General features: G+C 36.7%; 1 long non-coding RNA gene across 1 annotated transcript; it reads right to left on the reverse strand.

Annotated features, from left to right (window-relative positions):
- Positions 1-15,883: 15,883 nt before the first annotated feature.
- On the reverse strand, positions 15,884-16,706 carry LOC122032708. Its single transcript, XR_006126200.1, has 5 exons — positions 16,596-16,706; positions 16,440-16,518; positions 16,287-16,333; positions 16,031-16,130; positions 15,884-15,911 (listed from the first exon to the last, which is right to left on the reverse strand). It is a non-coding gene; the product is annotated as an uncharacterized LOC122032708 (long non-coding RNA).
- Positions 16,707-17,009: the final 303 nt, after the last annotated feature.

The raw sequence follows: 17,009 nt of genomic DNA on the forward strand, positions 1-17,009 counted from the left end.
TGACAGTAAATAGTACTAATTAACAGTAAACAGTAATAACAAAACAGTAATAGTTCTTGGTAAAATAGTAAATAGTAAAAGAAAAATACAGTAATAGTAAAGTGCAGAAATAAAGTAGATAGTCACAATACCGTGATGGTACGGTTAAATATATTGAATTTTTAAATTTTTACTCTTTTTTTTTTTACTAAACTACTTTCTTTTCTTGTTTATTTTCCAGGGAGCCTCACCTGTTCAGGATCTTACCTTTTAATCAGTGCCCCGACTTATGCGTAAGATTTTGGGTTGCTACCCTTCTTACTTAGCCCGCACAGGTCTTATATGATTTTGGGTTATTCCTGATACAGTTACTGTTCACCTGTTGGTTACTAAAACAAGGACTGAGGAAAAGAACCAAGACGAGAGAGACAGATTGTTTTTGAGTCTAAACTTAGATTGTCATTATAAAACAAGCAACAAGCATAGATCTTATTTAATAGAGAATTTTTACAGAGAGTTACATAAACATTTTTATATAAAGATACTTACATAGAAAACAACATATATTACATAAAGGTACAGAATTTTTACATAACTTGACAGAGAAAACTTACAAACACACTTGAGCACACTTGAAGAACAGCGTAAGAGTATGGGCAGTAGTGAGTGCAGTGGGGGAAGTGGATACTTCAGCAAGAGAGTTTTGGGGTCCTTTTATAGGAGGAGGAGAGAGCTTTTCTTGGAGGAGAAGGAAAGTAGAGAAAGAGAGGGGCCTGGAAAGAGAAGGCTTGGTGAAGGACAAGTGGAAAGCACTAAGAAATGGAAAGGGGGCCTGGCAAAAGAAGGGTTTAGTTGGGGGGACAGATGGCTTCGTTTTAGGTGTGTGGACAGACATATTGGCTGGTTGACAGAAAAACGTCAGGAATGACGTTTTTGGTATATGTTACTATAGTGTTGTGTTTATGGGAGAGGACGTCATGGATGACGTTACTTCATTAAGTCTCCATTAAGTTGTCAAGGTTATTGTCACCGGTAAGGTCCAGAGAGGGAGTTTGTGAACTTCCGGCTAAGTCTGGATGCATACTTCTGTGGAGTGCTGCTTTATATGCTCTAGCAGAGAGGACAGAGCTGGCTAGTCTCTTCTGACTGTATCTTTCAGTTTTACTTTTATAATGTTGAAGCAATGTCGTATGCTGTGTTTTGAAGGAGAAAGGGAGAAATCTAGTTCCCATATCTTTTGGCCAATAGATCTTCTCAGTGTAAGTTTCTCCTACTAGGAAATAATTGTCTGGATCTGTCAAGCGATCCCAAGCCCAATTAGTTCCTTGTACTGATGCTCTCCAATGCTTTAATTGATCTTCAATAGTAGGGAGAGCTTCCTAATGGAGATTGGGGTCAGATGGGTAATCTTCAAGTTCTGTTTGGATACCCCCGACTTCATTGATATCCAGCTTAACCAGATGTTTAGCTGGTTCAATATTAAGATTAAGCCATTCCGGTGGAGAGCTGTCAAAAGTACATACAACAAACGTTTCCTCTTCTTCGAGGGCCAGAGAGATAATAGTACCAAGCTTTTTAGGAAAATCTTTAATAGAATCTGGATCATGTACCCAAACTTTGTATAGTAGTCCGTAGTCCATTAGAAGAAAAGGAGTGATAAGTCTTCCTTTGTATGAAATTGCTTTATACCTTTCATAGTCTAGGTTGGCTTTTCGGAAGGAATATAACAGCTGGCATGGACATCCGTATTTAGCAGAGTCTTCACAGGTTGGCCCAATTTTCTGACATTTAAGTTTTGGGCCAAATTCTGCTTCATAGGTAATAGTTATCCCAGGAGGGGGATTTTTGTGGAAGGCCTTTAGTGCTTCACATAATTCAAAAAATGTCTATAGTGTAGATTGTTCTTCTAGGTTCCGAACGTAGGAGTTGATATCCTCGGGTATGGTGTTAGGCAGGCCCAATATATGGGCTGCGGATGTTTTTTGAGCAAAAGTTGTAGCAACTTGTTCTTTTAACTGGGCCAGTGTTAGATAGATGGCCTGTTGTGGTTTCTTTTCTTCTAATGTTGTGGAAGAGGAAGGAGACCCATGAGTTCCTTCAGTAATTTGTGCATATGTAGGAGGCTCTTCTGATTGTGAGCTAGTTGGCACCATAGTTGTTGTTTTTAATAAAGTGCTAATAAAGAAATTAACACCAAGTTGAGTTCTGGCAGCATCAAAAGCTTCTTCAAGTGAATAATACCCTTTGAAGAAAGGATGTTCTAGGCCTTGTATGGCCATATTTGTTTCCTCCCAAGTAATATATACCCCAGCTTGTGGCCCAGAAAAGACTACATAACAAGAGAATTTCTTGCCTGCTGGCTTTTGTATGGTTGTTAGAAAATAGTTTGTTAAAGCATTTATGACTGCTATCTTGTGTCCTGAGCTACCAGGGATGGTAGGAATGTGCCAAATGTTATCTATCAAACAGTGTTGAATGTGATCTAGTTTGTCTCTGAATAAAGAGCGAAACTGGTCTTCTTGCTGTGTAAACTGTTGTAATTCTTGGGTTCCAAATCTTAATGTTTTAATAGCAAACGAGGTGCGTACTTTCCTTGGTCGATCCATTACCTAAATAAAAAAATGTTAGTGGAGTAAATGAGAAAAAAATATCAGCTAAAGAATTGTTAATTCCTTTTATATGTTCCCAGTGAATACGTAAACCTTTATTAATAATAGTATCTGTGAATTTTAGTCATCTCTTAGTACTTAATCCTTTAGTTTGTTGACTATACTTGACTATAGCTTCGCAGTCGGTTCGAATGGTGATTTCTTGCTTATTACAAATGAATAATCGGAAGTCTTCTAGATAATAAATAACTACTAATATTTCAAAATCTAACGAGGTAAGATGTCCTTTTTCTTGAAATTTTCCAGAGGCAGATCTGCATAAGGTTTCTGTAGTTTTAGGGTCATACTTGGATGTTTTTCTAAATAAAATTCCTCCCCATCCAGTTTCACATCCATCTGTTTCGATGACTAAGTAGTCAGCATCAAGTGGGAGTGTCAACATGGGAATTGTTTTTACTAACTCTTTGATCTGTTAATTTTTAGAACTTTTAATTAAATTTTTACATATAAGTATTTACTTATATATATATATATGTGTGTGTGTGTGTGTGTGTGTGTGTGTGTGTGTGTGTTAAGGCATTTAGAATGCGTGTTTGGTTCAACTTATTTACTTAGAGGTTTTAATATATAACCTAGTTTAATATGTACACACGTGTCACCCAATTTTTTTATCTTGTGTTAAGCCATTTAGAATGCATTTGGTTCAACTTATTTATTTAGAGGTTTTAATATATAACCTTGTTTAACATGTATTATATTATCCTTGGTTCAACTTATTAATTTTTTGAATAAAATAAATTAAATTGATAATATTAATGATAATAATAGGTTGATAATGTATATAATAAATAAATATAATTGATTTATAATTTTTAAAATCAACTTATCTCCTAAAACTTTAAAGTTTAAAAGTCTCATGCTCTCGCCTCTATTCTCCCTCCAATGCCTCCTCCATCGTCGACTCTGTTGGTGCAATTATGCCATAAGAAAGAAATTTCGATGATTGATATTTATTTAAATTTAGCATAATACATTGGATCTAATATGAGTTCATGTTTGTAGGACCAAGAAAATTGAGGATCAGATTCCTAATAAGAGAAGTCCTTATAGGTCGAAAGACCCGATATAAGTCAAGAGAAGTCCAAAGAGCTTAGGGGACTAGATCTTTGGCACAGGAGAAGCTCTTATAAGTCAGAAGACCGGATATAAGGCAAAAGAAGTTCAGAAAGGTCGAGAACTAAATTCTTGACAAAGCAATTGAAAATCGACACAAGCAAAGTGTGCTAATCGATTAAGAAAAATACTTAATCGATTAAGAAGGTATTAAGTAATTGAGTCAATCATTTAACAAACCTTTTGTTTGAAACAAAAAGTTTTCTAATCAATTTGTATAATCGATTAGAACACCATAAGCGATTGGATCAATCGCTTACAATATCTTTTGCTTCGAACAGAATGCTTTTGTTCGAAACTTAAATGATTAGCTCAGTCGCTTACAGATCATTTTGCTTGAAACAGAATAATCCCTAATCAACTAAGCTAGTTAATTACCCTAATCTTAATCGATTAGGGTAGGCGATTTGTAAGAGTCGTGTAAATGAAACACGCACCAAATCGACTACTCTAATCAATTTACGTCGGGTAATCGATTAAGCTCACTTCTTAATTGATTAAGACTCATAAAACAACAAGAAAATGGCTCTTTCTTAAAGGATTTAAGAAGGCTCAGGAGCCTATTGCGCTCTATTGTTCTCCATTACTCACCAGTGCTCAAGCTCAAGCTTAAGCACTCAAGCTCTCACTAGTGCTACAATCTCAAGCCACTCAAAAACGAAGAATGTGTACTTAAAACCCTAATCTCTTATCTTCTTCTTCCTTGTGAGGTATTCAGTTAAGAGAGGGTTGTAGATTATTGTGTAAAATTTCTCCACCTTATGTGTTGATATGAGAAGGAAAAGTTTCATTATAAAAAGTTTGATCGTGGTATGGATCATTGGATTAGTCATCTCAAGGAGGTAGATACCAAGTAAATACAAGGAGTTAGCATTACCTTCAAGTTTCCACTACGCAAAAATCAAGTCAACCAAGAAATCAAAATGATCCATTCACCCCCGCCCCTCCTCTAGCTCAACCGGTTCTAACAAGTGGTATCAGAGCTTGGTGACATTTATTCACCTTTAAGGAATCACAAGTTTAGAGCTACAATATGTCATTGAAAGAGGGACACAACACTTCACGGGCACTATTCTATGAAGGTAACAATTTTGCTTACTGGAAGAGTTACATGGAAAACTATCTTATGACCGAAATTAACATGTGGTTCTCAATCACGGAAGGATTCATGACACCAACCAAGGATGGAAATGTGCTTGAATCATTAAAGTGGACTGTTGAATAAAAGATGAAGGCTCAAGCAAATGCTAAGGCCATCATGACTCTTAAATGTGGGTTGAGCTCGGAGCAACTCAACAAGGTTAGACCCTTTAAGAGTGCTAAGGATTTGTAGAATAAGCTCATTGAGCTAAATGAAGGCACCAAGGATTCAAAAATTGAAAAGAGAGATCTCCTAATAAATCAACTTCAAAATTTCACAATGAAGGATGGAGAAACAATAACTTCACTACATGGGAGATTAAAGGAACTCCTAAATGGTCTCCATTCAGTTAGAGAAAATATGAAGAACCGAGATCTCATAAGGTATGTACTAAAATCCTTTCCAAGAAACTCATTATGGTCATCCATGGTGAAAGCCTATAAGGTTTCAAGGGACTAGTCAATAGGAAAGTTAGATGAATTATTTTGTAAACTTGAATTACATGAGTAAGCTAACACAAGCCATAAAGAGAAAGGTATAGTATTGATTGTAGGTGAAAAGAGAAAGAAGAAGCACAAAGAAAAGAAGAAGAAGGAGGAGTCATCTTCAAATTTTAAGCAAGATAGTGATAGTAATAGTGATGAAGAGCTATCATCAAGTGAAATGACAAAGTTTGTTCAAAGAATGATGAGACGCTCAAGGAAGTTTGACAAGAAGATTGTCAAGAAGATCTTCAATGATGATAAAAGAAAAGGTAAATCTCTTGTAGATTCAAAGTCTAAAATTGATGTAATTTGCTATGAATGCAAGAAAAATGGGCACTACAAAACGGAGTGTCCAAAATTGAAAGAGCAAGAAGAAAAGATTATGAAGAAGAAGAAGGCCTTGAAAGCCACATGGGATGAATCATCTTCAAGCTCATCGGAAGAAGATGAAAGAAAGAGTTCAAGGCACGTGACACTCACGGCCTTAAGCCATGTGGAAGATAGAAAAGGTGAAAATAGTCATGGGGAGAATGTGGAATCTTCAAGTGAGTCATCATCTAGTGATGACGAGGTAATTTCTCCCAATCTTGATAAGATGTATGCTACCATTGCATATTTAACTAAATCTCTAGAAAAATCAAAAGATAAGGTTAGAAAGTTATAAAATGAATTGAAATTATTTAAGAATAAAATTATGCCATGTGAAATTTGCATGCGTCATAAAAATGACATAAATGAATTTGATACCTTAAGAATGAGAATGCAACTTTGAAATTAAAAGTTGATGATCTTAGAGGTGCTTTAGAAAAGTTTACTTCAAGTTCTAAGTATTTGGACATGATTCTAGGAGTTCAAAGGGGTATTTACAATAAAGCAAGTTTAGAGTTTAAATCACAACATAAAGAAATCAAATTCATGTCTTTAGTTAGTAGAAACCATGCTTCAAGGGTTAAGATTGTGCAAGCTTAGGTACCCAAATAATTTATTGTTGATGCTACCAGACCCAAAATTTGGGTACCAAAACATTTAGTTTATCATGTTTGAACAGGCATGCACTGAGGGGGAGCATCTAACAACATGATTTATAAATAGTGGATGTTCTTGGTACATTATGAGAGACTCATCAAAATTCTCATCATTTAGACACAAAAGTAAATGTACTATTTCTTTTGGTAATAGTGGTGAATTAAAAGTTATAGGAATAGAAGATATTAGAATTTCTGAAAAATTTATTATAAAAATATTTTATTAGTGAAAGACATGGTCTTTAATCTTTTAAGTGTTAGTCAACTATATAATTCCAGTTATGGAGTTGAGTTTAACTCATCTAAATGCGTAACCAAGCCTAGTAAACTAAATACCATTATGCTTATAGGCCATAAAAAAGAAAATATTTCTCAAATTGAATTATTTGATGCTACTAATGTGTTTGATAAGTGCCTTATGTCTAAGAAGAGGAGACTTGGCTTTGGTACCGAAGACTTGCTCACACTAATATGAGGAATATCAAAAGGCTTTCAAAAAAAGAGTTGGTGCAAGGATTGCTAAAATTAAAGTTTCAGAAGGATAAAATGTACGATGCATGTCAAATGGGTAAGCAAATCAAAGCTATCCATAAAGGTAAAAAATGTTATAAGTACTTCAAATGCATTGGAGCTCATTCACATGGATTTGTTTGATATTAGTAGATATGTTTCTTTAAATGGTAGTAGATATTGCTTTATGATTATAGATGATTACACTAGATATACATGGATATTTTTCTTGAAACATAAGGATCAAACTTTAGATATCGTGATTACTTTTTGTAAAAGAGTATAAAATGAAAAGAATCACAAGATAAACAAAATAAGAAGTGATTATGGAAGTGAATTTGAAAATGATAAGTTTACAAGTTTTTACATGGAAAAAGGTTATAAACATAAATTGTTCACCCCTAGAACTCCTCAATAAAATGGAGTTGTTGAGAGGAAAATAAGGTTTTACAAGAGGCTACTAGGAGCATATTAAATAAATATTCACTTCATAGCTACCTATGAGTCGAAACAATTAATACAGCTTGTTATGTATAAAATCGAACATTAATACATAGGTTTCTAGGAAAAACACCTCATGAGTTGTGGTTTGGTAAACCACCTACAATTAAACATCTTAGAGTATTTGGATATAAGGTTTACATTCTCAACACCAAATATCAATTAGGAAAATTCTTCGCTAAGGTGGATGAGAGCATTCTTGTAGGTTACTCAAGTCATAGCAAAGCATATCAAATTTATAATAAAAGATCTAAATTAGATGAAGAATCATTAAATGTTGTGTTTGAAGAAAATCCTCCATCAAATCCTACTAGAAGAAATGATGAAGAATTACAATTTGAATTAGAGAAATTAACATTAAATGAAGGAAATGATCAAGGGGGCGAAAACTAAAAGAGTGATGATGAAAAAATTAAAACTTTACTACTTGAACTAGAAATTATAATAAATCAAGAATTAAGACCTACTAGGATTCATGTAAATCATCTCTTACATCAAGTAGTAGGATATATTACACAAGGAGTGAGAACTAAATCTTATTTTAGAAATGAATGAAGTCAAGTAGCCCTAATCTCTCAAATTGAATCAAAAACCATTGATGATGTCTTGTTTGATCCGGATTAGACTTTAACAATGCAAGATGAATTATCTTAATTTGAGAGAAGTCAAGTTTGAGATTTAGTTCCTAGGCCACAAGAAAAATCAATTATTGATACAAAATGAGTTTTTGGGAACAAACTCGATGATAAGGGAGTGGTTATAAGAAATAAAGCTATAAGCTATTAGTTGCTAGAGGTTTCAATTAAGTAGAAAGGTTGGATTGTGATGAAACTTATGCACCCATAGCTAGATTGGAGTTTATTACGATGATACTGACTTTTGTCTCTCATAAGGGATTTAAATTGTACCAAATGAATATAAAATCAGTATTTTTAAATGGTGTTATAAAGGAAGAGGTATATGTTGAGCAACTACCGTATCGAAGTTTGAAAATTTAGAGTGTCCAAATTAAAGGCGCTAGAATTCCGTTCTGTTTAAATTTCCTTGTATAAAAATTGTACAAGTACAGAACTTTTCCTAGCAACCCGCATGTTTGATCAGACATGTGTTTGATCAATCAAGCAAGTTCTTGACGAATCAAAGTACACCTTGATTGAAGTATAAGATCGCTGGCCTCTTGTGTTGGTATTCAAAATCGATACAAAGAAAACCAAACTAATTACGCAGCGGAATTAAAGAACTAGTTGTACATTTTCTTTGTAGTTAAAGACCTCTTGATCTTCTGCTGTATTCTTCTTCTCTTCTTAGATGTCGTGTGGGCGACGATCTACCAAGACAACACCACCCTCCTTCTCTTCTTTAAAGGACGTGGTGTGGGCGACGCAAGTTCTTGGACGTCGTGTGGGCTACAAAAGGAGGTTCCAGGATAGGGCACCTTCTAATCTTCTTCCTTCTCTTCTTCTTCTTCCTCTTCCTCTTCTTCCTCTTCTTCAAGCCGCCACCCACAAGGAGGAAGGGGGCGCCAGCCACAAGCAATGAGGAGGGGGGCACCGACCCTAAGCGACGAGGAGGAGGAGGAGGGGGGGGGGCGCTGGCTCAAGCAAGGAAGAGTGGAGGGGCACCGACCATAAGGAAAGATGGGCTTGAGGAAAATTTGGAAAATTAGGTTTTAGGGGGCTCTACCTACTCCTTTTATAACCTTTGCCATCGGTTACAAGGAAAGAAAAATAACAAAATTATGTTTAGAAAAAATCTAAACCAAACCAAGTTAAACCAAACCAAGTTAAACCAAGCCCAGTTAAACCAAACCAAGTTAAACCAAACCCAGTTATGGATGGGTGGATGCGAGGTTTTATATAGAGGCTACAACAGGGACCTAGAGAAGGAATTGGTTTAGGCCTCCTGATGGGTTTGGGCTTCTTGTGTTTGGCCTGAACACTTAACCCAAGTCCATCAATAATAACTCATACCACTAAAGGGTTATTATTGAACTATCGCACCAATCCTATATTACAATATGTGCTCATTCTTATCATGAGTGCGTTAATCTCCCTATGTTTAAGATATCGTATGTCCATTAATTAATTGAGTTACCGACAACTCAATTAACTAACATCTGATTCCAAGAGTAGTACCACTCAACTTTATTATCATGCCGAACTAAGTCCACCTGCAGGGTTTACATGATAATCCTTATGAGATCCTCAAGGGGGCATCATCAACCTAAATAATTAGGACATAGATTCCTTCTATAATCAATAATACACCATATAAATAGTATTATTTTTCAACTCATCGGGCCTATTGATTTAACGAATAAATCTCGCCCACTGATAAGTTAAACAAATAAATACTAAGTATATGTGCTTGTTATTATATAGGGATTAAGAGGACGCACATCCATAATAACAGAGGTTCTGTTCTTTTATATAGTCAGTATAAATCGAACAACCTTGAATGGTCCTGCTCAATACACACATAGTGTACTAGTGTAATTTTATAGTCAAGACAGACTAATACCAAATTACACTACAACCATTCCAATGGTTTGCCCCAATCCTTCTTGGTTGTGAGCCACTATTTATAATTTATAAGGAACCGATAACATGATCTTCTGTGTGACACCACACACCATGTTATCTACAATATAAATTAAATGGATAACTGTATTGACATATATATAAATATAAAATATAAACATTTGACCAAAGTGATTCTCATTTCAAAATATTTCAAAACAGATATTTATACAAAAGCTAGGCTTATAGTATATATCCCAACAATCTCCCACTTATACTAAAAGACTATGCTGCCATACATCTGATTCTCATCCCCTCAACATGCCCATTAAAAGCTCTCACTGGAAGGGCTTTAGTGAAAGGATCTGCCAGGTTATCTGCTGATGTAATCTTGACAAAACAACCTCTCCTCGTTTTACAATATCTCGTATTAGGTGGTACTTGTGCTCAATGTGTTTACTTGCCTTATGGGTTCGTGGTTCATTCGAGTTTACTACTGCACCACTGTTATCACAATAAATTGTGATAACTTTGGGCAAACCAATAATCACATCTAAGTCCATCAAGAAGTTTCTGAGTCATATAACTTCTTTGGCTGCCTCAGAGGCTTCCACATACTTAGCTTCCATGGTGGAGTCTGAAACGCATTTATGCTTAACACTCCTCCATGCTATGGCCCCACCTCTCTTAGTAAACACATACCCCGAGGTTAATTTACGACTGCCCCTATTTGATTGGAAGTCTGAATTCGTGTAACCTACAGGGAGCAAATCATTTTAGGTACTTTTTTAGTCTCTAGTCCTTTTTTAGGTACTTTAATATATGCTTTACGACAGTCCAATGTCCTGATTCTAGGTTACTTTGATATCTGCTAACCATGCCTACGACAAAATAGATATCTAGTCTTGTACATAGCATCACATACATTAGGCTTCCTACAGTCGAAGCATAAGGAACTGCCTTCATCTCCTCTATCTCCTTTGATGTCTTAGGATACATCTCTTTAGATAAAGACACTCCATGCCGAAAAGGTAGAAACCTTTCTTGGAGTTTTGCATGCTAAAACGGGCTAGGATAATATCGATGTATGAAGCTTGGGATAAGCACAATATCCTTTTCTTGCGATCTCTTATTGCTTTGATCCTAAGAATATGTCCACATTCTCCCAAGTTCTTCATATCAAACTGCTTGGATAATAATACCCTTACATCTGACAACACTTTGACATTGTTGCCAATGAGCAAAATGTCATCTACGTATAGTACAAGAAATACCACTATGTTTCCGTCACTTTTCTTGTATAAACAAGACTCATTCGGACACTGAATGAATCCATAAGACTGGATCACTTCATCAAACCGGATGTTCCAAGATCTCAAAGCTTGCTTTAGTCCATAAATGGATCGATTGAGCTTACATACAAGATGCTATTTGCCCTTCGCAATGAATCCCTCTAGTTACTTCATATAGATGTTTTCTTCAAGACTTCCGTTAAGGAAAGCTGTCTTGACATCCATTTGCCAAACCTCATAATTCATATGAGTAGCAATAGATAAAAGAATCCGGATAGACTTAAGCATGGCTACCGGCGAAAAAGTTTCCTCATAATCGATTCCCTCTTTTTGAGTATACCCCTTCGTAACAAGCATCGCTTTAAAGATTCCCACCTTTCCATCTGTTCCTCTTTTCCTTTTGTAGACCCATTTATATCCAATGACTTTTACACCATTTGGTAGTTCTACAGGCTCCCAGACCTGATTAGAATGCATAGATTCTATTTCAGAGTTCATTGCACTTTGCCAAGATGATGCATCTTTATCTTGGAGTGCTTCATCATATGTCCAGGGATCAGCTTCATGTTCGCCAGGGATCAAGTTCGAAGACTCTCCCAAAAACATGAATCTATCAGGTTACCTAACAACCCTCCCACTATGACGAGGTACTACCTGTAATTGTGCATCATTTGTGACACGTGTTATAGTTACTTGTGATATCTCATCTTGTACATTAGTACTAAAGTAGAAGTGTTCTCTCTTATTTCCTCAAGAACAATTTTACTCATGGGCTTGTGGTTCATTACATAGTCCTCTTCTAAAAATCGGACATTGGTGCTAACAATAACCTTATGATCTTTAGGACTATAAAACAAACCACCTTTCGTTCCTCTAGGATATCCCACGAACAAGCGAACTTCTGTACATGATTATAACTTATCAGCGTCTCCCTTCAGCACATGTGCTGGACTACCCCAAATCCGAATGTGTTTCAAACTATGCTTACGTCTATTCCACAATTCTATGGGAGTAGAGGGTACTGACTTAAAAGGTACCAAGTTCAGAATGTACGCCGCCGTTTCCAGAGCATATCCCCAAAATGAATTTGGTAATTCTGAATAACTCATCATTGATCTAACTATTTCCATAAGAGTCCTATTCCTTCGTTCCGTCACACCATTTTGTTGGGGTGTGCCAGGTGCAGACAATTGGGATTGAATCCCGACCTCTGATAAGTAACTCCTAAACTCTCCTAAGAGGTATTCTCCACCACGATCAGACTGTAGTGTCTTGATATTTTTACCATGACGTTTCTCCACATCATCCTTGTACTCTTTAAACTTATCAGAACACTCAGACTTACGGCGCATTAAGTAAATATACCTATATCTTGAATAGTCATCTATAAAAGAGACACAATATTCGAAACCACCTCTTACCTGGATAGTCATAGGCTCATACAAATAAGAATGAACCAATTCCAACACTTCTTTGGCTCTATACCCCTTTGCCTTTAAAGGCCATTTGGTTATTTTTCCTTCCAAGAAGGACTCACAGGTCGGAAAGTTTTCCACTACCAATGAATCCAAAGGTCCATCGGCTATTAACCTTTGAATCCTACTCAAGTTAATATGACCCAACGTTAGATGCCAAAGATATGTTTGGTTCATTTCCGAAGGTTGCTTTCTCTTACTAGAATCAGAAGATGTGTTATTAATTTCCATTTGTTGCATCGTGGGAGTTATTGGATTAAGAGTATACAAATTGCCAACCAACGCACCAGAACAGATAACCACCCTATTTTTTTTGACAATCACTTTGTCATTAAAAGAAACAGAATATCCATCCATAAGTAATTTAGAAATTGAAATCAAATTCTTTCTAAAACATGGTACGTAAAGATAATTTTTCAAAATCAAAGTTTTATTCCTATCAAAAGATAAATAAACATTTTCCACTACAACAGCCGCCACTCTTGTAGCATTGTCCATGTAGACGGTGATCTCCCCTTCATGTAGTCGTCTGGTTTCCTGGAACCCCTGCAATGAATTGCAAACATGAACAGTAGATCCCATGTCTACACACCAGGTACCAGTAGATAATACCGCTAAACATGTTTCAACAACTAATGAATAGGATATACATTTATTATTCTCCTTTCTGCGAGGGCAGTCCACCTTCCAATTGTTGGTGCGGTTAGCACTAATGGTCTAACCCAGGTTTTGATGAATGACAAAATAGGTTAAGTTAGTTTTGTTGTTGATCTAACACTCTGACCGAGTATGTAGGAGAAGTCTAGACAGATCGACGGGCTGACTAGATGTCTGGCACGAAGTCCAGTTAGGTCGACGAGCCGACCGGATAGTTGGCATGAAGTCCAAACAGGTCGATGGGCTGACCGGATGTTTGGCACGAAGTCCAGTTAGGTCGACGGGCTGACCGGATAGCTGGCACAAAGTCTAGATGGGTCGAAGGGCTGACCGGACGTCTGACAGGTAAGTAAAGGTAAGTCACTGGAGGGGAGTGACTGTGAGGACGCATTCCCGGGAAGGGAACTTAGGCGTCGATATGACTTAGAACCATTTCAGAACTTTAAGTCGAGATCGTGACTAGATTCTGGTCTTGAAAATATGGAATCTAAGTCATACTTTTTCTGTTAAAACTATGAACTGTGCTAATAATCTGTTTTGCAGGAGATATAAGTGCTTTGGACTAATATTTTTCTTACAGGAAGGAATCTGCTGAAAAGCAAGGTCCGGGCGCCCAGGAGGTACCCAGGCGCTCGGAGGTCCGGGCGCCCGGGAGGTACCCGGGTGTCCGGAGGCGAACTTTTATCCCCAAACGTCACTGTGTCACGTGGAGTTCACTGGTTGGCTCGGTTACGTCATGGTCGAGGCTCCCTGAAGGTTCCAAGTGCCCTGAACCTCATATATAAGGAGGGTCAAGGTTGGAGTCACTACAAGAAAATTAGTCTATTGTGACATTTTCATAATGACATTTATTTTATAGTGTCGTGATATACACCTTATAAGGACACTTATCTAAAATATTTTTTAAACAATAATAAATATTAAATTAGACACTTTATCTTGACATTTTTAATAAATGTCATATTAAACTATTAATAAAAAATTATATATAATTAGTTAAACCTAGCTAATTACTCGCATTCTCTCCTTCTCCTTCTCTTTCTCGCACACAGCCGCCGCACGAAATTCCCCCGGCCCCTTTTCCGCAAGCAGCACCGCTGAAGCTGAGCATTGACCTTTCCTTTCTCCTTTTCTGCGACATTCGTCTTTCTTTCCTCCCTTGATTTTGTGCCCTAACCTCCCGTGAAAACCCATCGTCATTCCCTTCGCTTCATAAACGCTACTTTCATAGCTCATGGCCTCCATAATCTCGCCGTCTGAATCAAAATAAGAAGAAAGCTGCTTCTCTTAGGTTTGTGCCCTAATACTTGATTTCCCCTCCTCCTTTTCAATTTCACCCCTCATGACATGGTCTTGCGGCGCTCTTGCTGGAGCACGTCTGAAGGATAAGCATTGCGCTCTCGTGGTTCTCTTGTTGGAGCTCTTTATCTAACAATTTTGCGTGTTTGTTGGTTGACACCTACTCCCCTCCCTCCTTTTCAATTTCTTCCCCTCACGGTGTAGTTGTGATGGCAGGTGTCGGTCTTGGTGTAGGTGATTAGAGAGGATCAGTTGGTGCTTGGTCTTTCAATTTCTAACACATTTCCAAAGTTGGTGCTTGGTCTCGCGACACTCTTGCTGGAGCACGCCAGAAGGATCAATTTTCTCCTTCGGACCAGTTCTTTGAAGATCAAAACTCCCTGAACAAGGTATGCTACTCATTTTTTTCCTTATCTCCTTGGCTTTGGAAATGTGTGAGCGGCATGTACTACCAGAAACCAAGATCAGATGCTAGACAAGTAAAATCAACTATGCTTCTTCAGCAACTCAAAAAAAGCTTTTCTTTTTGATTGTAAGCTTTTCTTCAATCAACTATGCTTTTCTTCAGCAACTAAGATCAGATGCTAGACAAGCTTTTCTTCATCAACTATGCTGGTCATTTTACAATGTTGTACATTTCTTTTTGATTGAAAGCTTTTTCTCATTGTTACCGGATCAAGCTGTTCTTTTCTCATTTTACAATGCTGTTCAGCTACTAAGAACAGAAGGAAGCTGTGAGGTGAGTGGAGGTTTTAGTCTAAGACACCAGATCAAGCTTAAGCTTTAAAGGTCTTTCCTTGTTACCTTTTTTTTTTTTTTGTATTGTATATTTTTCTTTTGTACTGTGTATTACCTTTCTTAAAGGCTATCAAGATCATCTTTCAGTTTCTTTTCTCTCATAGCTTCGAGTTCCTCCTCCACACCCTTCATTGTTGGTCATTCATTCCCATTCATTTTGAGGCATCTCTCTATGCGCCTTGCAATCTTTTCAAGAATTTCATCGTTTGCTTCCTCTAAAACTAGATCGAGAATCTCAATAAGTGAATTGTCCTTCAATGAACCTACACTATATTATCCCAACCGAAGCTATATTATCCCAGTATTTATATATTTTAATTGTTAGAAGTGGTATATAGTTGATAGCATATTCTAATTGTTCTATTGTTAGATTTGCTCTGGGAATTTGCTATTCTTCTTAGTTTACAATGCACTTCTACATATGTCCAAGTCCTACGATGTAACCAACCTGAAAGAGAATCAAATTTGTGAGGCAATAAAACAGTTAGTAGACATTTTCAAAAGTTGAAATTTCTTAAACACTGTATGGAAATATGAAAAGAATTTATCAAGATAAAAATTTTGGACCATGGAACTTGCTGCAACACTTCTTGTACAAGAAAGCCTGCCTTGAAACCAATCTGCGGGTTGCAAAAACTTCTCCAGAAAAAAATAATGCAGAACAGACCTGATCAAATGATGAATTTTAAAGTTATTGTCGAACATCATCTCATATTTAGATGGAAGAAGGGTTCCTTGTTGAGGTATCAAAACACCCATTATATAAGGGCAAGGGATGATATGTGCTAGAATTTCTACTAATCAAGGTAGATAAATATCAAACCTGAAATTGTCACAGATTTTCACAAATGCCTTCCTCTTGTCCTTCTCCTGTTAAAACAACCAACCAATGAGGAACATATGTATGCTTTGGATCATACCACCATAAGATGTCAGCAATTATTGCAGATGAGAATCTCAAAAAATTTCAACTTACATTCATCATGTATTCCCTGCACTGAAGAAATGTCCAATCTCCAACCCCATAACGTCCATGTGCTCCACCATTTCTTGCACTACAGAGTAACATATAATTTTCTGAAGCAAGATCATAAAACATTTCACATTAAAAGAACATGAATAAGATTCAAACCTTCCTAAAAGGTATTCGCCAAGTGGAATAGTACGATCAACCCATTCAAGTATACCAGCACTCGGAGTAAAGGGTACTACCTGCAAGATTAGATACTTGGACTAAACATCATAAATGAATAATGATTACTAATAGATGTTAGGATAATAACTTCTTTGGTTGGTCCAGAATATTTCTATGCTTCTTCAGAAACTTAAAAAAAGTTCCAAACATTGATTTGTTCTCTTGATATGGCTAAAGCTGGAAATCCTTAAATTAACCAAACTATTCTCCTTGTCATTGATCAACAAGCGTTATGGAATTCTGAGAACTTTAAAACCTCAATTGCAGGAACAAAAGGAAGCTGTGAGGTGAGTGGAGGTTTTAGTCAAAGATGTTGGTTGCTACTCGGAAAACCTAGAGGTTCCACTGTAC

The sequence above is a fragment of the Zingiber officinale genome, chromosome 11A (genome assembly GCF_018446385.1).
Source record: "Zingiber officinale cultivar Zhangliang chromosome 11A, Zo_v1.1, whole genome shotgun sequence".
NCBI classification, from domain to species: domain Eukaryota; kingdom Viridiplantae; phylum Streptophyta; class Magnoliopsida; order Zingiberales; family Zingiberaceae; genus Zingiber; species Zingiber officinale.